This window comes from Prenolepis imparis, unplaced genomic scaffold (genome assembly GCF_030444845.1).
Source record: "Prenolepis imparis isolate NDT839.2.m4 unplaced genomic scaffold, iyPreImpa1.0 SCAF_4, whole genome shotgun sequence".
In the NCBI taxonomy this organism is placed as follows: Eukaryota; Metazoa; Arthropoda; class Insecta; order Hymenoptera; family Formicidae; genus Prenolepis; species Prenolepis imparis.
This window is the reverse complement of record NW_028141162.1, coordinates 5,013,008-5,037,459: the sequence shown is the minus strand read 5'-3', so window position 1 is coordinate 5,037,459 and position 24,452 is coordinate 5,013,008. Positions and strand designations below refer to the sequence as shown.

The 24,452-nt window shown below is 38.2% G+C and overlaps 1 protein-coding gene across 12 annotated transcripts in view; it reads right to left on the bottom strand.

The window, feature by feature from the left end:
* The window catches only part of Ten-m (teneurin transmembrane protein Ten-m), an 856,961-nt gene that overhangs the window by 102,649 nt on the left and 729,860 nt on the right, over nucleotides 1-24,452 (bottom strand). The window lies entirely within an intron of this gene.

Genomic DNA, 24,452 nt, shown 5'->3' with positions numbered 1-24,452 from the left:
TTAACTATATAAATATATTACACGTATAATTATAACTATATACATATATTATATTTTTATACGCGAGGAATTAAGGGACACATCGCGCGGTTTAGTTTGTTAACGATCCGGAACGTGACGGTGATTTTAATATTTTAATCGAGTGCTGTCCATCAAACTGCACGGACTTCAATTTCGCTTCTTTTAATTCACTTGGTAATTAAGCGCGCTCGCGCGCCATGTTTCCGCAGCACATTTAAAACTTTACGGCGACTGAAATGGCAAAGTTTGGAATAGCGCGCGCTTACACGCTACCCTTCTATCTTAGATATCATTAAATTTAAGGATATTTAAGGGCCGATGCATGTTCAGGCGGGAAACTTTAAACTTTCTTTTTCCTTACGCGGATGACTTACGCCAAGCCCTGGTGTGGTGTCACCATCAATCTTTAGGGCGGGCGGGAATGGGGTAGGGAGCGCGCGGGGTGCACAGAGTGCTATAGCTCGTCTCTCGCTTCACCCTCCGAATAGTTAGCTGAAGTACCCTTGGCTCGCAAGGTGACGTGTGTGTACGCACACTCTTACTACCGCGTCCACCCCGATATGCTTTAGATTAAAACACACCCCCGCTGTAATATCAACTCGACTCTCGGCCGTTATTGGTTATTACGTTCTGCGAGAGACATTCCGTCGACTAAATAAAAACGGTCCAAGCTGATGTGTGCTCTTAAGTATCAAGACGAAGGGAGAAACATCATCGATTGATTACTCACGCTGTAACGCGTGTGATAAAAATGATGATTCAGAATTACGGATTTACACTCATCGAATTATATTGCTTTCTATTCTCTTTGATTAAATATAGAATATTATTATAATCAAAATGTAAACGTCTTTACACAAACATTAATTTTGTCGGCAAATATTAATTTAATTTTAATCGCGACAAGAAGCGAATGTCTCTTTAATCGATCGCTTCGATCGAGCATAAATTTCGCACGGTCTACGACGCTTTCGGTCAGAGATAATCATGTCGATATTAATGATCGGTCCGGTATCGCAAATACTCGGTCCTTCCGCTGTCTCTCTGGCACGGAGAAGTTACAACTCCATGTAATTATCTGGCAGACAGGGTGAATGCTAATGGGAGGAAGAAGAGAGAGAGAGAGACGGGTTGGAAGACGCAAAGGCGCGCGGGTGAAGGCCGGAGCCGGATCATCCGTCGGCGAAATATCCACCATCTCCTTCTAGCCTGACCTGACCTCAGCCAGTCAAGAACCTCCTTTGCCTTCATCTCGCGCGCCGCGTCTCCTTCTCGAGAGAGCGGTTCTCTTAGCCTCCCACGCAAGCAAGCAAGCAAGCAAGCGATTCTAACTTCGGCGATTGCCGTGGTTACAATGCACCTGCACGTGCATAAAATGCACCAAAAGAGAGAGAGAGAGAGAGAGAGAGAGAGAGAGAGAGAGAGAGAGAGAGAGAGAGAGAGAGAAAGCATCTCTCGCGGGCGGCCGTGTAGCAGGTGACTGCCCCGGCACGTACATAAGTTATTCGCATTGAAATACCTCTTGGAAACGGTCTTGAAAGAATAATGAGCGCCATTGAGGCGGGGGGATTAAAGTGACCCAGCCAGGCTCTCGGTTATGTATCTGCATATACGGGAAAATTGAATTCGCCCGAGATACTAGCCGACCCCGGAGCGAGCAAATTACAAATTTTTCCGCGTACGTGTTAGAGAATTCCATTAGAATCTTCCAGGCGCGTCATGTTATGCATTTGAATTGCAATTTTTTTCGTTACTATAGACACCATATTTCATATGTCGTGGATGTTCTGTGTGACCTGTCTTTGTATTATTTTCTTTTTTTTTTCCTTTTTAAAAATAATTCGGTTCAATGAGATAACAATGCACTCTTTCACGTTGGACACGTTATAATTTATGTGAGACACTTTTCAAGGTCAGTTAGAGACATCTCCTTCGCATCAAGATTAATGGATCTGTACTGTGATGGATAGTTCGGAAGAGAAACGAAAATGGCGATAAACTATTCGTGGAAACTTAAATGATGTTTCGTCGTTCAGAAAGATCAAAGATGTCCATCATGATCCATGATCCATGATCGGAACTTGCTCAGGTACGTCACCGTCTTCCCTTCTCCTCGTGTACCTTCGTGGACCATTTAACGAAATTAAGCCTCCCACGAATTCCACGAGGCCTCCGGCGACTGTCATTACCGGCAGGTAGGACGAACCAGACCACGGCAAATTATCGTGATCGTTTGGCGGCCAGCACGATCGATTTGCGAGGCACATTCGACGTATATAAACGACGTATATTCCCAGACACAACGACGGTGCATCGAAGGAGGATGCCGCGAGAAGAAAATTGCCAAGAATGCTCACACGATCTTCTAGACTTCCGAGCATGACTCATTGCCGCCTAGCGATTACGAGACGCCATAGATGGTTTTCCGAGAAGATCGTCGTTGCGAATTGAGCAGAACGATCTTCCCGAACGTCGAGAGATCCTTCTTCCGAATTGTCGATGACGCGCTTGGGGTAATTGCACATCCCGTAAATACCGTTTCTCGCCCCCGCGGAAAATTCTGCAGAAGACGGCGATCATTTCTACGCCGACCGTTTAAAGTCTGGTTATAACAGGCGGTTGAATTAATGGAAATGCACATCCGGCGATAGACGTATGAGAAAGACCCTGAGGGCTCGGCCCTGGATTGATAAAGGCTGCTTTTAACCCTTAACTGGTATTCCTGGTACGTCTTAACGATGATATATGACGTGACAGGATCACGCCTGACCTTGATGGCCGAGCAACGAGGATAAATGGAGTCGTATACTGTTTGGCTGTGTGTCGATGTTCTTCTCGGTTTGAATAATAATCGAAAGGCGGAGTATCTTTTAAAGCCGATTGTTGAATTACAGGCGAAATACGAGCGAGATGGGTGATAATGCAAAGGAGAAACAGAATCTTCTTAATCAAATGATATAAAAGCTTAAAAATATATTTGCAAGATAGAAACCTCTTCAGACGCTTTCATGATGTTTCTGAAGACATTCATCTTCCGCGTAGCATACGATAAACAGGATGAGATAATTGTCGATCGAGGCAGAATAGAAAAATGTCTGTGTTCTATTCAACAGGTGTTGTAATAAGTATAAGTCACTTTTTTTTTATTCGCTCTTGCTCATCTCGTCACCCACTGGTATCATTTGCCTTCTGTAGCGAAGTGCATAACGGATGAGGAGGAAAGATTCCTAATTTGGCAAATATTTGCGCGATAAATCATGTCATCCCCGAGGGGCAACGCGGAATATTAATTGCGCTACACGCGACATTCATTTTCCATCGACGTGCCTGAAATTGGACACATGGACATGGGATGCGAGGAGTCGTCTTCGCAGTCCACAGAACCAGGACCACACACGAGGAGCCATTGTTTCAGCTCGAGCTTCGGAGTCGCTCGGTATATACGCGAGGCTTGTCAATAAGACCCGTTGAGACGCTTACGTACGACCTAAGGTCTGTCGTCGAATTAACGTCGATTAACATGCTCATTAGGCAAATGTTGAATTGCGACGACGAGACGCGACTGCGACTGACTGAAATTTGCATTCGGCGTCGCGAATTTTTTTAGACCTTGTGTCAATGAAAGAAACGAAAATTTTTCCTCTGTAATAAAATAATAAGTAATAAAAGTAAAAAAATAAAATAATAAAGTAAGTAATAAAATCAGAATAATAAAGTAATAAAATAAGTAATAAATCAGGTACTAAAAATATGTAAACTAAAAGTAAAAAATAAGAAATAAATAATATTTATCAAAATTCAATTCAAAAATAATATTTGTGAATCTATATATTGATATCTCTTAGATTCACAATCGCTGTTTGTTGAGCGAAGTAAATTGCGTCTTATCGAATCTGAGAAAAGAAATAATAATCCGTTGTATATGTTCTCTGATGCATCATTACGAGAATCCATACATAGTAGAGAGGCTGGATATGCGAACAATGAGGATAATTTCAAGGGGAAGAGAAAATCTATTTAGTTACGGTAGATGAGTGTGTCCCTCGCCTAGCGAGGAGGGACATCGCGTTTTATCCACGGATAGGCATTTGGAAGGATTTAACAGCCCCATTTCCATTCTTTCGGAGGTCTTTTTACCGCGCGATGTATACCGATCTACTCTCTCGTAATCGGTTTTGCGAGGCATTGCGTGGCATCTGTCTGTGAGATTAGTGCACGCGATCGAAGATTTCAGTCTTCTGAAAAATTTATGAGCTGTGCGGGACGCAAAACGCGAGAGAGATAGAGAGTGAGAGAGAACTGTATGATCAATAAGTATCGAAAATGCGTCAATTTATAATACTCCATCATGTGATCGGAATAATATTGCTTAAGCGTTTAACTTTAGAATGCAGTTAAATCGCAGATTTTATAAATCTTGCCATTTTTAAAAAAATCTTCAACAATATTTTCAATAAAATCTCGTATCGTCTGATTTTTCGTATTGCTGCTATATATTGATAGAATATAAAGTTTATAATATTGTAATAAATATAACATTGTAATAAATAAAAATATTAATCTCTTTTACTAAATTCAAAATTATTAATATTTTTTATAACAAAGCAGATTATATGCAGATAATAGATTATAATATTAGATTTTAATTTTGTTATATGGTTTATTTTCTTTTAAAAAAGTTTGTAGCTTTCTCCATTAGAGATGGTCTTTTAACATGTCAAAACATCGAGATCTATTCTTAAAAAAAAAAAAAAAAAAAACGCACATTTCTGGCGACGAAAGATCGCCTACGTCATATATTCGTCGACCGTTCGAGGGACCTGATGGAACGGATGTAAAAAGAACGACGAAGGAAGAGTAAAAATCGTTTCGGCCTCCCTCGCCATCAACGTTGCGTATGATTTTCCACGTAGCGAAGCACGCACGAACAGGCAGCGTCGTTCAGCCTGAAATAAAAGAGAGCACCATGTTGTTCTATCCTTCGGCAACCCTTTCGTTGCTGCCACCCCGTCGTCGTCGTTTCTTCGAGAGCAGAAAAAAAATAGCCATATCGACTTCTTTCTTTTCTTTGGCTAAACGAAAATCGTGAAGCAACTTTGGCTCCACGGCCCATTTGCCAAGCCATTTCCGTAAATAGCTAATGGCTGGAGCGCCGCTGCCTCTGACGTGGTATCGTGTTTCCCAAAAGGCGAGCTTGGACTAACGGACCTCTCCCTTTCTCAACATCTCTCTCCTTATACACGTATTTTTCCTTCCTGTTACTCGGTCTCGCGTCGACGTCGTGTAGCTCAACGACGACGATTAAATTCGGGAACATCGCGCACCGTTCCATAACTCAGCGTTTCTTCGAGAATCCTCTACTTTTCACTTTAAAGCGCGGATTTGGAACGAAGAAACGTGTAAGACATTAACTGCGTTCAAGTGCATTGCAGTGATTTAGGGAAAACGGTTACAAATTCTTATTTTCTAAGTGAAAAATATATTTTAGGGAAAAAATCTATCTCTGAAAAGTCTTCTCATACACAAAATTGTACATAATCGAAAATTAGTAGAACTTATGAAACTTTTAAAATGTGTAAAATATATTAATTAATTTTTTCAAGTGCTTTTTTCTAAAAAAAAAAAGGTACATAACAAGAAAATATAATGAAAAAAATGAAAGGCAATCGAAACGATAAAAGGGATAGAGGAACAATCGTTTCTTCATCATTGTTTCCTCGACGATTGTTCAATGATGTCCGTCTTTTGCGAATTCGAGCGTCTTGCAGAACCCGTCGTAAAGGGTATCGTCTTAAGGGTGCAGGGGTGAAGGGCTCGACGAAGTCATCCGAAACTGGCAGCTGTTCGGAGACAGCCAAGAACGGAGAAAGGAGGATGGGAGAGAGCAACAAGGCAACGTCAGAGAGCTCGCAGAGAATCATAAAGGAAGAGGAAGGAAGACAATGCACAAATCTCGCAATAAGATGCAACCGGAGATAAGTCTCGGCACCCCCGGTTAAGATGAACGAGTTATTATTACCGATGGCGCGGTGGAACCTTTTCAGTACCAGGTGGCTAGTACGTGGTGATCAAAGAGGATGGGCGTCGCTACGATTTCCGCAGGCTGAAACGTGTTGTATTCTTTTAACGCGTCCACGCTAATGGCATTTCGCGGAACGAACATTTATCCGGGACAGGCCGATCAACAAGCATTCTGACAGATCTAACGCGCCAATACGTGTGTCCTCCTTTGTTGCTCCAAAATTGGAACATCGTGTTCTCGTCGGAGACAGGCATCTATATCCACTCACGCTGACCCGTTCTCACCTCCAATGCATTTTATCGGCGCGCGTTAAAACAATCCCCGCGATATCGAGGGATGATGGACGGAAAGGGAACGATCGTGTTTGCATTCAAGCCATCGCGGAACTTAATCGATTATATTTTCCATGCGAGTTGAAAAGAAAGCGTTTTTTTACAACTGATCCTGATTAAATGATTCTTTTCAACGCGATTGTAAAATCTTTTTCATACTTATTTAATCATTATACATAATTAAAATTCGTGTTGCAAAAAGATTTGCGTAATTAATGCGTAGTTAATATCTCAACAATTTTTTCAGAATTTGCAGTTTGTTACATCACGTGTTATACGTCGTGATGCGAAAGTATTCCGATTATCAGTTAAAATCAAAAATTTTAATACAAATCTCTCTCTCTCAATAATTTAAATTATAAGCAATTGAAATTAACCATCTGAATTGCATGGATTTCGCACGTTTAAACTCGCAATTATACGGTTACATCCATAACGATCGTACATTTGTTATTAATTTTGAATTTTGCATTTTAAACTAATTTAAGTTTAAATCAGATTAACAATTTCAGTCTCATTTTTATTTATAACGGTTGCTTTAGCTCACGCAATATATAGAGATAATAAAGCTAAAAAACAAAATCGTCATATTGATATTTATTGCTTTGCTGACTTTATTTTTCAATCTGTTATATGCAGACACTATGCATGTTTTTCTAGTCTAAAATTACCATCAAATAATAAAAAATAAGTATAAAAAAGCAATATAAGATATTAAGCGTATTTAGATATATAATATTGATATTTATATATATGTATTTTATAGTAAAGAATATTTAATAATATTTTCTCATGACCTTTCCCGATTAATAATAATAAAATGAGGCAGATAATCAGCCATCATATCAGATAAAGCTTCGCTTGTGACACGCAGACAAAGTCCATTGTGCCTCTTCTCAATTGGCAATCCCTTTTAGTTTAAATCCGCCCTATTTTAAAAGAGAAGGAGATCTTTAACTGAGAGCCTGCTTATTTTCTCAAACCTCAGAAAAGCTGAGCCCAGCAGTTCAGATCTCGTCCTGGTATGTGACGGACACATATTTTCCGATTAATTTTTGCGACTATTTCTCGTTAAAACAGTTCTTATATTGTATGCAGTAAATTATACCTACTTATTGTTAATGCTGTTTTTAGTAAAGCACGTTCCGTAATAAAAAGCAAACATGACATCGATATACAAAAGGGAAAACATAACTAATGCATATTCGAAAACGGTTTAGAAAACTCTGTTTTATGTGATTTAATATTTGCCTCTATATTGCTATGTTTTAAAGTGACTCTTATTGTTATATATTAGAATTTTTATGTGTTCTCTGTGTATATGATATATGATATATTAGTCTGTCTAATAGGACCGTGACTGGGCAAACTTTTCTTTTTGAAAACCATTAGATCTAAAACTTTTGAATGAAGCAGGTAGAAGGGTTATTTTTTGACTCACCCTCGTACAATAAAAGTCTAATATAAGTTATTGTCAGAATTGTATCCTTCATAACAATCCAAAATATCGTTTTTGTTTAAAATGAAAGAAAGAAAATAACGTCAAAATATTTAGAAGGGGGCCATCACAGTCACCAAACGTAAATTCAACTGAAAATGTCTAAAAATTAATGAAGATAAAAAAGATACACAGCTGTGTGAAAAAAGTGAAACAATTATCTCAGATTCATTCGATATGATCTTTACCTCGAGAGCTGTAAAATTGATGGAAAGTATGCCTCAAAAATGTCAGACAATAATAATTGACAACGGCAATGATTGAATAATTTATTAATAAAAAAGCGTTATACTGATTTAGTAGTACATATGTAATTTTTTCGTTTTTTTAAAATAAATAGTTTAAAAGTTGTCACGTTTTTATTAGATAGATTATATGTATGTAAGAGCAATTCGAAGAAAATAAAATAAGAGTTTTCATATAACTATAAATAATTAATGAGAAACATAAACTTTATTCGAGGAAAATAAATTAGTGTAAAAAATCATAAAAGAAAACAAGCGTGTTTAAACTCGTATAAATTGACCATTTCAAAAAATCAATCTAATATACTACAAGTATTAATTTTTGTATAAAGTTTTGCAGTAATATAAGAGAAAAAATAAGAAACACGAAATTAGATTCGTTAATATGCGAGTTAAATAGAATATATAGTATGCAATATAGACGAATATATGGAGAAGAGAGACGTATAAAAATTAAGTTTAAAACTATTTTTTCGGGAAAATGGATAACAATTAAAAAAAATATATAAATAATTTAATATTGACATAAAAAAATATGTTTCTATTATTATATTAATTTCGTACACAATGGCACATCGCGAAATGGGGGCGGCTATTCATAGAATTATCTATAAATCTTGAATGACCGACTTTCTGATAATAGAAATTAATTAAAGTCGAATACATAACGGATATGTGATAATTAATCTCATTGTTTATGATCCGGATTGATTTCGCGGTCCTATTACGCGCTACTGACGGCTCTTGCGCCCTAATTGCGCGATATTCGTGGATCGAATGCGAATTGAATGGAGTCACTCTGCGCGAGTCTATTACACCGCGTAGAGAGATCAAACGTTCGCCCACACGATCATGGGTAGGGTTGCAGCTGCTGTGCCGCTGCGCCGAGGCTACAATTTCATCGAAAACTTCGCGACCTACATACATAAAACCACTTTGCGCGCCAATGGCACAAAGGACATGGCGCTCATTCATTTTGCAAGTCCGAGCGGCGGTATATCCTACTGTGTCGGTTCTCTGGCGCTGCTTTGCTCGGTGATACATTTAAAAGCTCGCGGGATTTTCGCGCCGGCTAAATTTTCGTGAAACGCAAGGGTGAAAAAAAAAATAGAAAAAACTCGAGACGGAAGTATGTATATGCGCGCGCGAAGTCTGAAATGATAATGGATAACTCGAAGGTATATGAACCCACGAGGAGAGCATCGTAAAAATAGTTGATTCGCGATATTTCACGGCAACAGCTCGTTTGGTAGAAAACGAAAAGAGAGACGAGAAACATATTATTAAAGAAAAGAGAATACAACGGAGAGAACAATATCGTCCGTATTGAGAGGGACAGAGAAAGAAAGGGAAAAAGACAGAACGAAGCTCTCCACTGGAGTTTAATATTGTATATCACGTTAAAAGATGAGACGCGCGCGAGAGAGATACACGCATATTTGCAACTGAATTGCATGTATATGCACGCACAGATACAGCTTGTCATATATACGTTGTTGTATATATACATACATATATACGTTCATACAGAGCGTGCGTGGATTAACGTGATGTTATTAATGACTTTTTAATGAAATAAAGCGCGCGACAGGAAATTAAGCGCTCCTCTTCTGACGCTTCTCTCTTCGCTTCTCGCTTCTACTTCTCTTACCGGTTTATCGCTCCTCTCTGCTTTGCAGTCTTCTCTTCTTTTCTTTAATTTATATTTCTATTTTTAGTATCTCTTTCTCTCTCTCTCTCTTTCTCTCTCAGCGACTACGTCGTCTTTCCTCTGTGTCATGCATTTATTTTTCATATAAAGTATGTCACATCCTGTCAATTTTACGTGCATCTCGCAACGATGTAAATATAAATAAATAAATAAATACATATATATATATATACATATATATGTCTCACGTTATGCATTTTAAATTATATTTTCTGGAAAAAAAAGTTTGAAAAATTACATTTTACTATCCCAATTTAAGTTTCCATCTTATGTTGTATTTTTGCGTGTTCTTTTGTCTTGAAGAACATATGAGATGTATCTTTACAAACCTCCCATTTAATGCATTTTAATGCCGCCATACTGATCTAAATCTATAATAGAAAAAAAGAAATAAGAAAAAATATTTATATATACGTGATTATTAATAATACAAAATCGTATTATTTTTGATTGACCACGCGAACATCATTTTCTCTTTTAATGAGAAAAGGATCAAAGTTTTACACTCCGGTAAGTACATCGCGGTCTTTGCTGGCCTAAATTAAATTTTAATTATATGGAAGTTAATTAAAATTCTGCGTGTTTAATAGACTCGCGTGCGCGGAATGCGAATTAAAAATTTATTTCAGACGAGTTGCCTATATATACATATACATATATATATATATATATATATATATATATATATATACATATATATATGCATGTGTTTATTATCACGAATATCACGAAACTAGCAGATTATCTTTTAAATAATGATACAAATAATGATATATAATAAGGAAACAACAATTAATTCATTATTGCAATAAAACTATGTTAATAGTAAGAAATATATATATATTAATTTTTTTATTTGTGCATGCATTCTTTATATACTTAAAAGGAGATAGAAACTATTTTTTAAGTAAATCCATCAATGCCCTATATGTGCATATTAATCCTTGTATTCACTCATATGGATATACAGATTCACTCTTGTTGTTTATTCCGCGAAACGTGATAAATTGTATGGCATCCTTTAATTATCGTAATGAACGTGCAAATTAAAAAGACAAGTCTGACGCGCGCGGAAAGTAAAGGGCAGCAAAGCATATTTGGAACAGCACATTGCACATGAAGACGGAAAAAAAAATAAAAAGAAAAAGAGAGGTCTTCATCAAGAGAGAAGAGTTGGGACGAAAGGAGCGCTTGCGATTGCGTGCTATTTAAAGATCTTAAAGCAACGATTCGACGCGCTCGTAAATACGTTCGGCGTAAATCTTCCGGCGCGGCGGCCCCTTACGAAAATCCGGAATCACCCGCATGCGGGAATGTGTGCGGCCATCATCTCTGTCAACAATGCCGGAAGTCACTGATTTTTCACGTCTTTTATCCATGGCGTTCGCCGTCGGCTATTTACGATCAACATCTTTTTTTATCGCCAAGATACTTTAGGTAATTTAAATTTTAAATAATTTAAAATTAATATCATTTATTGATATTATTATTATTATTATTATTATACCATTAATTTGAAGTAAAAAATTGAGTAATTATAAAAATAAATTATAAGTGAATATATATTGTACAATACATGATATATTTATTATAACGTGAAAATACGATATTATTTTTCAAGAGCGTTTCTCCGATTTTGCGCGGTTATATTTATCGGCTATTTTTTTATTTAATAAGATTTTGAAATGAAATTTCGAAATTGGATTCTTCGACGCAACGTGCACGATAGTTTTGCAGCAGCAATGAATTAATCATGTAGTCGCTGTCGAGCTCCGTCAAGTGCGCGGAGACGTTTCGACCCCCTCGAAGAGTTTTTCGCAGCTCCAGCACAGGATCGTTTCTCCGACAGTCTCCTCCTTTTGGAGGGTGACTAGAAAACCATGGTTCGGTGAAGTACGATGGATAAGAAAAATATTCGTCATCGTGCTCGCGAAGCCAGAGGGATAAGGGCGTTTCTTGCCGCGTTCCGGTGGCAGTTCCGGTCCGACGTGTTTCCGCAAGCGTGGCAAAAACGTTCGCGGGGAATCATGCGGGGTTCGTAAAACTTCACCGTCTCTCCGAGGTGACAGACGGATGACATTGTTAATTTCGTCAGATGTCAACGAAAGATAGACGAAGAAAGACGCGACGGAAATCATAAAGCTGGATAAAAGGATATACACATTCTGACACAGAACATCCCGGATATGTGTTGACATATTAATGTCTATCAGCCAAATTCAGCCTTGAGAGAGAGAAAGAGGGGAAAAGAGAAATATTTTCGGCGATTAAAAATTCAGTGATTAAAAAAAACATTTGTTTTCGAAATGTCTTTTGCAGCGTACATTATTGCACTATAATTCCAAGTTTCAAGAGTTTGATCTTATTTATTTACTCAGTTATTAAATCGAAATGTATATACAGATTTAATTAAATGTGCGAAGTAGAGTCCAGTTAATTAGTTAAAAGTCCCTTTGATGTCTCTCTCTTGAGTGCTACTGAAATATCAAAATAAGATCCACATCTTTTAATTAATCGCGGTAAAATTGCTTGGCATAAATTATAAGTGAGCGTGTAATAAGTTTATATATATAATATTTATCATATGTGTGCTTTCGTAAATGTCAGTAACAAATGGCCAGAATAATAAATGCGTGAAAGAAATAATCGAACAAGATTATATATTGTACATAATAAATTTTATGTTATGGATATGAGACACGATAGCCTCTCTTTGGATGCAAAATAATATCCGTCAATGATAAACTAGATAAATATATAAATGGAAATTCAATATTTAACCGCAAAATGCAACCTATCTTCCGTGCAAATAAATTTTAAATTGTATTACACATATATATAAGCGTGAAAATGATATGAACATGCAATATCTCTACAATCGTAGAGTTCGCCAAGCGGGAAAGTGCAAGAAAGTGCGGAAAGTCTTCGTTTTGCGCGTTCATAAAAGATTTTTTTCAGGGGGTTTACAATGCATAAGCGAGCACATCGGTTTCCAGATACGAATTCACAGATTTCGCTAGAAGATGAAAGAGGTGACTATTGCAGTCTTTCGCCCCCACCTCGTTCCCCATCTCGTTCTCCATCAATTTACTCTATCGGATACGCGCGTTGGCCGATGACGATGGTACTAGAAAGATCGGGGTTTGGGGGTGGATTTCCATTGGAGGCAGTCGTTGACAATACCCGGGGACAATGCGAGCTCCCGGTGGCGCCGTATGCCGACACACAAAGGCTGACAATAGATTGCTAAAAAGGAAACCAAGTAAATACGAGAGCCCCTCTCATCTCGTACACGGGAATTACATTAATGAAACTAACTAATGCTGGAACAATGGACCGGGAAACTTTGCCTTGGCTATCCGTCGCGTTGAATCGCCGGCTTCAATCCCTCCCCCACCCGCTACCTTTCCCCCCGCCTGCCCCCTTCGCATCCGTCAACCTGTGCCGGTTGTCCAGATTCGCGAGCGACGAGACGAGACGAGACGAGACGCGACGCGAAAACGGAAACGTGAAGCATGTCGCAGCACGGATGAAAAAAGCTGCGATATACTCGCATACTTCCTTGATAGGTGATTGACCTGTTGCCTGATGCCAACAGACTTTCGGATATCGACGCGCATGAAAACGAAAACGACGGAAGTTGCCATTTCGATTCTTGCATTTTTGATCGGTGATCAGCTATATAATTGATATGACAATATTTGTCAAATTATTTATATATTACAATGATTATTATAATTTATTATAATTTCCACACTTTAATTTATTCACGATTGATGATTAAAATTAATTTAATATTCTACATATATAAATATCTCATACATGTGTCATGATAATCAATTTTATCGGAATATCGAGTTGGAAAAGCGGCGAGATATCGTCAACGAGAAGACAACATCAGGAATAAAGAATTAAGTAGATCACCGGCAAAAGTTAAATATTCATTTGTTATGAATTTTTTTATCTATTAGATACAGATGTTTCTAGACAAATTTATTAATTTTAAATAATTTAAATTAATTTAAAATTAGTTCCTATATATATATTACTTTAAATAAAGTTAATTATATATATATATATATGTATATATATATATATATAAGTATTACATATTAAAATAATAATTCCTCATCACTTCAAATAAGAAATTAATAATAGGATTTATAATCTAAAGTTATATCACGAAGAAATGTAATGATATAAATATCAATGAAAGGAAAATGCAAATATTCCTAGAATTCATTTATTAAGATATATTTCATTACAATTCAGTAAGAAATTGTCTTTGAAAAATCCATGCGACATTAGTCGAGCGATAAATGCTTTGTTAATTATACTTGCTGGCCCATTTTATTAAAATTGGTCCAAGAGACATAATATAATCGGGTAGTCTCTCGTGATTTCCAGCCTTAATAGCGAGTCTGTAAGCGAGGATTTATTGCTGGCCGTATTCTTGAACTAGGAATTCATTGAATTTCATGAGTTGCGTTTTATGAGACCCGCACTCAATCTCTTTTTCAAAAGCAGATAAGCGTTCATCGAATTTAACGTCCCATAATCATATGAATAAAAGTGTTACAAATTATAACTAAATGTAAAAAAGAAATAAATTAGTTTATTTAGAGTTAATTACTTTTTATTATTTTTATTTTCATTTTTTACTTTTTTATTATTATATCTCCTTTTATGAATGCTGAATCCATTTATTAAAAATGGTGTGAGCAAAAATAAATTTATTTATACAATAATAATAGAGGGAAATAAAAATAAAATATAAATTGGATTTTAAAAAAAAATGACATTTGGAGAATGATTTTCCCATATTACAATTTTTTAGTAATTCAAAAACAATTTTATACTCATTTCTATCTCTCCCAAAGCTGTAATCTTTAACTTTAATTCAAATCGTTTTCCCGAGTCTCATTTATTCTTATTACATATGGTTTATTTAAAGATATATTTTTAAAACAAAGATATTATCTACATTATTTTGGCATCAGAAAATGTAAAAAGTAAATCAAAACTAGAATTATGTTTACAATTTTTAGTTAGATGAAATTTTATTTTATCGATTTTTATTCTACAAATACACTATTTCGTAGTATGAAAAATTTTAACTACAGATTGCTATCATAAATTGAAAAAACAATGTATCGGAACAACATTGCAATATTCGTAAACCGAGAATTCTGTAATAATTGATTATTCCGGCGAGTTATATAAAGTCAATCGAAAATTGAATCTCACGAGAGTTACTGTTTTAATTTAAAATACATATATTCAGAAATATATGTTTAAAGTTGGAATCATGTCGGTCGTATTGGACATTAATAAGAAGATTTGAAAGTATGATAAAAAAAACTCAGGCTCACGTTGTAATCTCCGAGAACTTTATATAAGAAAATCCAATATCTAATACACAGCGCTTGTGTGTTGTTTCATCGATAAACTGTTGCTATATATGTCTCAGACATAATAGAAAGCTTGCACAAAGTGATTGCTTTTAGAACAATAAGACAGGGAATCTTTATTTTTTTGAATGGAATTTATAACAAAGAGAAAATACAGGAGATAGAGAAAATCGTATAATCTAAATTTTTTATGTAACATGAGATCAATGTCCATTTAAGTTTGTAGATTTCAGTGAAAAAGAATAAAATAATTTGAATTTTCATAATTACTTTGCATTTGAATTTTCTTGTTACGCTATGTCTCTGAAAGGTAGATAATTTTTTGAAAAAACTAAAGATTGATCTCTTTCTTTATTATTTATTTCCTATATATTTTTATTTTTTTATTTCTTATAATTTTTAATTATTCATCAGTTTTTTAGATTCAATATTCTTGTATTGCTTCCTATATATTTATTTAGAAATAGAATTCTAACATAATTCGTATTATATTCGGTAGTTTTTTCAAGTGTCTCGCACAAAACTGCCGTTTGTTTTCATCAAGATTTCTTTTCCTCTCATCAAAAAAATTAGTTCTTGCGACACACTTCTCGTCCAGCTGATTATATAATCACGACGGGAAATTGTGCCGTATATCCGTTCTTAGTGGCGAGTGGTTAGAAATGGAAGCGCGTTATCCTCTTTTACGACGACATCAATTCCGCAGCCGGGGCAGGCATTCAGTCATAAACTCCTCGCGAATAATGTCCCGATCTCGCACTCGAAACGTCGCGATCTCCAACACACGATCCTTCCATTCAGACGGTCGACCCAATTCGATGTGCCGACAGACAACCGGCACGGCGGTTTTCGTCGTCGTCGAGTCGTCGCGCAATCGTGGAATGTATGTTGGTGAATCGCGAGGAGATGGAAAGATAGGTAAGAGGTGGTGGAAAATACAGCAACCACCGTCGCCCCGAGCATCCCTGGCCTACGCCACATTCTGAGAATACCACGGAAGCTCACCCTGGCGCACCCTTCATTGCCGGTCTGGCGGAAGGAAGAAGGCGGGCACGCCGGGAAAGGTGGGGAAGGAAGGGAGGACGATGTCTGTGTGGTGGCTGGGGAGGGCAGGAAATCTGATTGCCAATACATTCCATAGCCCCCGCGAATTTCAAACCAATTTCCTCGGTCTATTGCCAATCACAAAGAGCCCGAAATTCTTCGCTGTCGGTTCGGAACGAAATACTTCCCGTGGTTCCTTTCAGACGATCGCCGTGCCCCTTTGACCTCCATTGGCGGCGCCTCGGTAGTCTCACGAATACCTCGCGCACTCGCGTTGCTATACTTAAACGCCAACATTTCGTTTCAACGCCGGCCGAGAGATTTACGATGGCCCGGAAACCGACCGACGTTTCGATATCTTAGCGTCTCGACGAGATTTAAGTATTTCCGCTGCCAACGATATCAGAGCCGATTTGATCGAATCGGGTCAATTCGCAGACGCGTTTTATGTTTTTATATAGCGTTAATTTGGCGCAAGGTAGAACGATTGAGAGCTCATCATTCATTGTTACATTTCTTGATTCGTTACACCGGCCCGTAGAATTTCGGCTTTGTCCACTTATAGCGATCGCGTGAGTTGGTAACCGTATTAATAATCCATCGTTACGTTTATTGATTGGGGCTTTAGCGTTGGAAATAGATATCGTCGGTGTTCTATGATTTAATGCAATTTGATGGTTGGTTTTGATTGATGCTCGGATTAAATACGTTTGGATCCATTGTGCGCGAAACGAAATATCGTTTATAATCAAACCCTCGCGGCGGAAAATGCACCAATTTTCTCACGTTGCGAATCTTTCTCGCGATGCACACAATGCTGCTGGCGTACCAATAAACGTCCGACGTGCGTTCCGGATTTTGAGAAACACCCTCCATTATTCATAGGAACTTGGTATACGCCCGAATTACCCTTCCCTTTGAAAAAGCGTCAGTTTCGCCCTCAAGAACGAAAACCTGTCAGCGAGAGACCGGTATCGAGAAAATTGATTTTGAAATCGCTCATTTCGGGACAACTTCGGTGTAACTTCCATTTCTCATTCACCCCCGGCGAAAATCCATGAATCCTTGAACCGATCCTCCGCTTCTAGGCATTGAAATATTTTTGCACGGATCGCCGCGATCTCATTTGCGTTAAAATTTTTCGCTTGAGAAAAGTCTATCGCAATCATCTCGAAAATTTCAGATGCGGAAAGAGTTAGAAAAGGAAGCTATAAAATAAACTTCAAGCTTAAAAGAGAAGCTTTAAAATAAATTCGTATAGCGTCTAATAGAATTTGTGACACGCATATTTCGAGAATTACTAGAACGTTGGGATGACATATGTTGCCTCGAGAGAAAGAGAGGAGAGATATAGTTAATTAATAATAATGACAGAGTAACATTCGCAAGCAATTAGATGAAAATTGTTTTCTTGTTAAACAACTGTCCGCGGAACACGTGCACGAAACAGCACGCAAGTCTCTTTTATACTTACGCGGAACCCGAAATCGACCGATTCGCTCAAAGCGCAAAATGATATCCAATTATTTCCGTGAAACGAACAGGTTGCAAGCGCGCGCAAACCTCTTCTCGTTTCAATAATACCTCGATATCACCTCGCGTGTAACGTGTGCTCTCCTTGAAAAAAAGAAAGAAAAAAAAAGATTGCGAGACGGGGAGGCTTGAACGCGAGAAACTTTGGCAAAAACTACCCCCCCGGAGAGCCGCCTTGCGAGCGAAATGTATAAACCGAGTCGAGAGGAAGCCAATTTTCCCGGACGCGCGCACTGTTATGTCGTTTTCGATAATAATTGGCGGCATGAATGGGCGGCGCGGCTCGCATAGAAATGTGCGACAAAGTCGGCACACAGGGGTATATACGCATGCATACGCAGTTGCGTCGCCGCGGCGGGTCCTCCATCCCCCTTTCCTCTCGCGTCGTGTGGCTGCGCCAGAGCGCGGGGTCCGTCATCTGAATTTGATTCCTGGATGCGTCTGGTCATTAGCGAGTCCAGCTGCGTAACATACACATCGCGTCACATGCGTGTGCGCGGCCGCCGAAGTCCATTCACGCACGTGCTTCCACAGACGAATAGGGAGGGCGAGTGACGGCTCTCGTCATTTTCGACGCAGGGCGGGGAACGCAGGGGAGGTTCGGACTTGTCCACTGGCGACATTCTATAACGGGAGGTATGTGTATGTGTGTGTATGCGTGTGTACAACCCTGCACGTGGCATGCGGAAGTCGATTTTGCGACGCGAGGTAGGATACCGTGTAACGCCACCAAGGGTTCGCGTGTCTCTCCACTAGTTACTCTTTAAAAATGACGTTGGCTTTCTAGGTCGCGGGGGATCAAATGTCGGGGACACGTCGCATGCTTGTCCACGCATGAAATTTGTTTATCTTCTTTTGTCTCGCTTTCAAAGGGAGGGCGTGTAGCGGTATTTTATGGATAAAGGAACAGGAAAATAAGACGAGTGCTAATGTGAGAACAGCTGACACTGAGAAAATAACGCACGTGTATAGAACGATTTAGCGATACTCATGGAAATATGAAAGTACATTCTTTCTCAAGAGAAAATTTCAATTAGTAATAATCAAATAATATAGTGAAATATATCATGTTCGAATGACATCGCAAGCTTTTTCGTTTATTTACATGCAAAGTATTTTAATTTAAATATCTCAATTAAATAATATTTCAGTTGAGGGTTATTTCAAGTAACAATTTTTTCCTATCTTTAGAGATAATTATATAACAATTTGTCGTAGTATATTTCTAGTTAAGAAAACTTTTGTATATTCCGAATACACAATCAATCTCTTTTCTTTCTTTCCATTTATATCCGCGTTAGCTCTATACGAATGGTTGAGCTCCGATGGATCTTTTCGGATCGGTACATTTAAGCGCTCTCGAAAAAAAAAAGGTGATCTGTCTCTTTAGTATCTCTCTCTCTTTCTCTTTTAGATGGGTAGCATTCTGATCCCGAAATGCCGATTCTCCGAGCGGATTATCGGCGAGTATCGATCCTTCCACGGCGACCATCTCGTTACGGCCGTCTTTTCCTCGAGCAAGGGGACACTCGAGCGCCGTTTGTCCCCAATTTCCAACGTAGAGACATTTAATGCGCTTTGTGAGCGATTTTGCTAGGTATTCGTAGATCCTTAGCCGTTTTGTACCTTTCGGCGTAAATCCGAGTCGCCATTATTGAGTATAGAATGTTTTAAAAATGCTCGCAACAGAAGCTCGCGGGGTAGGATGGGAGGATAGGTAGATCTTCGGGGATGCGCATTACTTTTAACGGCTCCATTGTCGGCTGCTGAATGTTATTAGGGCATTACCGGGGCACAGACGGCGGATTAGCAGCGTGACGGCGCACTGTTACGTGTTTCAATGGACGAGCGGGAGGAACTCGCTCGTCAATGGGATCTTTGGATCCTTAAGCTTCCCCTTCCGCCCCTTTCTTCCGGTTTAGCGTCTCTCCTTAGGCCTCGCGTCGCGCTTCACTCGCATCGTTCGCGTTATCGTCCGCCTCGTACGACGAGCTAACTAACGACGGATCGTAAATGTATCTGAGTTAATCCTAGAGTTACATATCGTCCAACCAGAATCATAAACTCTATACTTGGTTTGTAATAAACTCCAGTGTGCCATCATCATGTGTATCTTATCATTTTTTAAATTAAAAGGTTGCAAACATTCTCGTAGCTATGTTATTTTGAAGAATTAGATCGATTATTTTTTATTCTTACGTTTCTATGTATTTTATAGATAATATCGTGCAATTGTATCTTTCTTATTTTAATATATGTATATTAACAAAGCAGTAGTATTATACATATGTTTTATTTAAATTGTATATTATTATTTAAATTGTTTAATATGGCTGAAAGGAGCAATGTACGTATCATAAAAACGATTCGATTGATTTATATGCGATATTTATATACGCAGTGCATCGTCCGAGAGAGCGATCAACCGTTCAATAATCCTTCAACAAGCAACTATTGAAATTAATCGCGATTCTAAGAAGTCGTTGACATCTAATTGAGCATGACGACAGCGATGATTGTTAGATCGCGAGGTCGATTCATTATACGACTCATCGAGGAAATTGAATCCGCACACATGCAGAACCGATATAATCTATTATATATGCACCGTCAACATTACGTGCATTGACTCGAATACAAAAATAAAACGTGAGACTTTTTTTCCCAGGTTGCGTCGCCAGTGGCCGTTTATTGCACGACTATCTTTTGCATTTAGTATTAAGTATTATTATTTGTCGATTTGAAACCCTTGTTGAGTCGGAACTCTCATGCAAATGTAATTCGATGACGAGATATTACTCATTTATGCGTTCAATAATAATTAATTTTGAGTGTAATGCTTATACAGCACAAATATCAGCTATTTGGGGGCATCAATAGATAATCGTGAAACAAAACGTAGCCATACATGGTAATTACTGTATCTCAATGTACAATTATACGATCGGCTCCCATTATTTTGTCATAAATAGAGTGCGATTTGTGGAGATATTGCTGCACGAGAATATGCCGCATGACGGTAATTTTATGGAAAATAAAGTAAATAATGAAAAATCTTGATGCAAAAAATTAATATAAAAATAAATATAAAAAATTAATTAAAATAATACTATATTGTGTTCCTAAAATTATCTTAGGTTTCACTTAGCTTTTAATTTTATATAAAAGTTAAATTATTTCTCTTTCGGAAAGTAATTCTTTGTTAAATAATGCCAAGATCGAGTTGAAAAGATAATTAAGATTGAATAACATAAAATTAGCAATTGACAATTTTATTTTTAATAAATCATGCTGTAAATACTGTTTCTGCTCTAATCGCGTATATATCTTATTGTGTTCTTACAGACAGCTAAATCTATGTATAAAATCGCAACTACAAATAACAATCTGATTAGAGAAGCGACAGCTCATTAGGTTGTTATTATGCGACGCACCTTTGAAAGCAAATCAAGAGTCACCGAGAGTTCTTTCTATAAAAAGCGGCGAATCATCGACTCGCTAACTTTTATGACGGGGTAAAGATAATTGCAAATCGGATAATTAGATGCCAACAGCGTCAAAATTTTCGAGCGCACCGACATATGCGTATATACCGGTGCATTCTCTCTGATAGACTGATGTATTGTCGGAGGTAACTATAATCTTGGTTAGCCAGAGCATAATAATTACGCAGATGCATTTACGATCGTGGGTTATAACTATGCCTCATCCTGCCCGTTTTCCTTTCGCGACGTTTATTACTTGCACTTTTTCAACCCTTCTCCATTAGTCTTTCATTGCCTTCGATCAGCGACCACCATATTTTGCTGCTACCGCCATATTTTCGGTTTCACAATCTTTTTTTTTGTTCAACAGTAATTCTCCAAATTTTCTCCATATACATAATATGTAGTACTATTTTTTGCGAATAATATTAAACTGAGTTAACTGAATAATAATTTCACACATACAAATAGAATTAAAAATTCAGAGTTTTCTGACATTTTCTTTTCAATTTTACAAGTTAATTTCTGTCACAATTATTTTTGACCGATAATTTGCGAATTTATATTAAGTAAAATAAAATTAATTAATTAATTAAATTTAATTCTTTATAAACTCTTTTTTCTATTTGCGGTAATATACGACAACCAAAGTTCTGCTCAGAAAAAAACACCTTTTAAAAATAAATGCTTCATCATCGTTTCTCTCTCTTAGTATCTAGTTTTCCAAAGTCTTTCTTCCTACGAAGGCTCGGCTGCACGAACATACGGCCAACTAAGAAACCTCTAACAATAAATACGCTTGCATACAACTTGCAATCACTTTTACATCCGATTTGCATCTCTGTCGATGTAAATCCGATCAGTTATTAGGTCGAACGTTTATTGCTACCGTTTGCGCGCGAGCTCGGCTATCCGAGGCCAGGATGGGTCGGTCAGTGTTAACAGGGCCGTGAACGCGCTTCTGCTCAACCCTTGCTCTCTCGTGGCTTCATTAATCATTAGCATCTCTCTCGACGATCGATGGCTTCCGTGCAATTAGCGACGGATGCAGCGTCGCGCGAGGACTCGAACTTGTTGGATAGGAATCGTATGCGTGATTTCCGTGCGTATATATTCCCCGTCTTAATATTATTTTTACATTTTGATATGCTGAATATTTTTATTCAATCCCTAGTAATTAAAGTTTTTGACAATAAAAATCTGAAAGAAATATTTAAAACATTCCTCGCGTTATTTATAATATATTGTTACAATTAGTGTTATTTTTAATTCATATTGTTTCTTTCAATTTCATTATATAAAATTGACTCTTTATAGATTATAAATTAGAAATGAAATCTCATATATTTTATTCCATTTTGCCGGAATTCCTATTTTAACTTAAGAACTTGGAGGAAAAGGAAAACATTATGATTTAATGAATTCTATATCACATTATACCGAGACAGAAATCGCTGTCGCGAAATTATATTTAAATTTACAAGCACGTTCATTTCAAACAGAACGTGACCAGACTGACATCCGATCGTCTCAATTGTACAATTCTCCACGGGTGACGTGTTCGGAAATCGTCAAGTTCGCACTCACTTAGCCGCGATATTTGGGGAAGAGACCGGCGTGTTTAGCAGCTCATTAACATTCGTTATCACGTTGGCTACCTAAACGAAAGCGGCACCGTAGACGCGGTTTATGATTATTCGCGATTCCTCCTGACTGCAAATGTTTTCGTCTAGCGCTTGTGTCGCCGGTGGCAAACTGCTCTTCCTCCTCGGCCTTTCCTCAGCTGCGTGGTCCGTTTTACTTTTACGACCCGGTCTTTATCGTTCATTCCTCGCCCCGTATACTACATCCGCGCGAGAAAAACTTTCCGTCTCGCGATTCGCGTACGTTTTTGCTGCCCCTGAGCTTCCACAGGACTGCCGTCGGGACTTCGCCTCGCTAATCGGCGATTACCTTTTACGACGAGTTCCTCATATTTTTACGAGCGCTATTCCGCGGCAGAAATATCCTCGCTCACTCCTCAGCCGAGCTTGGAGCCGGGAAAGAGGCGCGCTTTAGAGATTTTTCCAGGTCCGCGCGCGCATCCTCGATGATGAAATGATATATTGTATAAACCGGCACAGAGAAAATATCACGGGAAATAATATAAAACGGGATACCTCTATGGGATGCGATTATTTTACAACGATCGGCGGTTAATTCAACGACGCCGAATGAAAATTAATTTCCATTTAATCGTAGCGATATTTCTTAATCCGCCGCGCGTAAATTGCGTTGAATTCTGGTAAACAGCGTGCAGTTTACATCGTCGAAAAATTGCATCGAAATAATACACTCCGAATAATCGAAAGTATTTATTGCGTGAAAAGAGATTTTTGTTTTTTTTTGCATTTTTTTGAAAGAGAGAGAGAGAGATTTCTTTACATTATATATTCTTCATTTTCAATTCTGTAATTGGGCAAAAAACACGTCATGCCGTCACACACGTTGCACAATACCGAGGTCGACACATCGAAAGCAGATTATCGAAGGGTTTCGACGACAAAAGCAGACGAAAGCCTTTGCGGTTCTCCCGGTCTCCAGAGAGAAAGAAAATCTGAAGGCCGCAGCGCTCGCATCGTCGCTCCATTTCATTGCTGTCAATTTCGCATACGAGATATTTCATTAGGACGTGGTCAAATCGGACGGGGAGGAAAGAGGTCCTCGCGCTGTCCCTAGACGCTGATCATCGCGTGCAGGGAGGGTGAATCGAGAAAGGGAAGGGATTATACCTCGAGAGCTTTCACTTGTGGGAACAGACGATGACTCAAGGGGGGTCGTCGGCAGCCCTTTTCTCTTTTTTTTCCCCTCCTAGGATGTGCATTTTCATGTATTGGCATTCATCGAGCTTTGTGAGCCGGATCAATATTATATGAATATCATTACCGAATATATATTTTATGGTATTGCAGGCTGACGCCATGACGGATCGATCGACCACGCGCAGCGAGAGGCACGCGTAGCTTCATATAAAGTTCGCCGACGACGAGCAGGAGAAGCAGAGAGACAGAGAGAGATCTGCAATAGGTTTCCCCGCGCTTTCTCGATTAGTCCCGCAAATTTCTCGCGCACGTTGATCTCAGATATGTGCGAACGCGTCCGTCCGCCCGC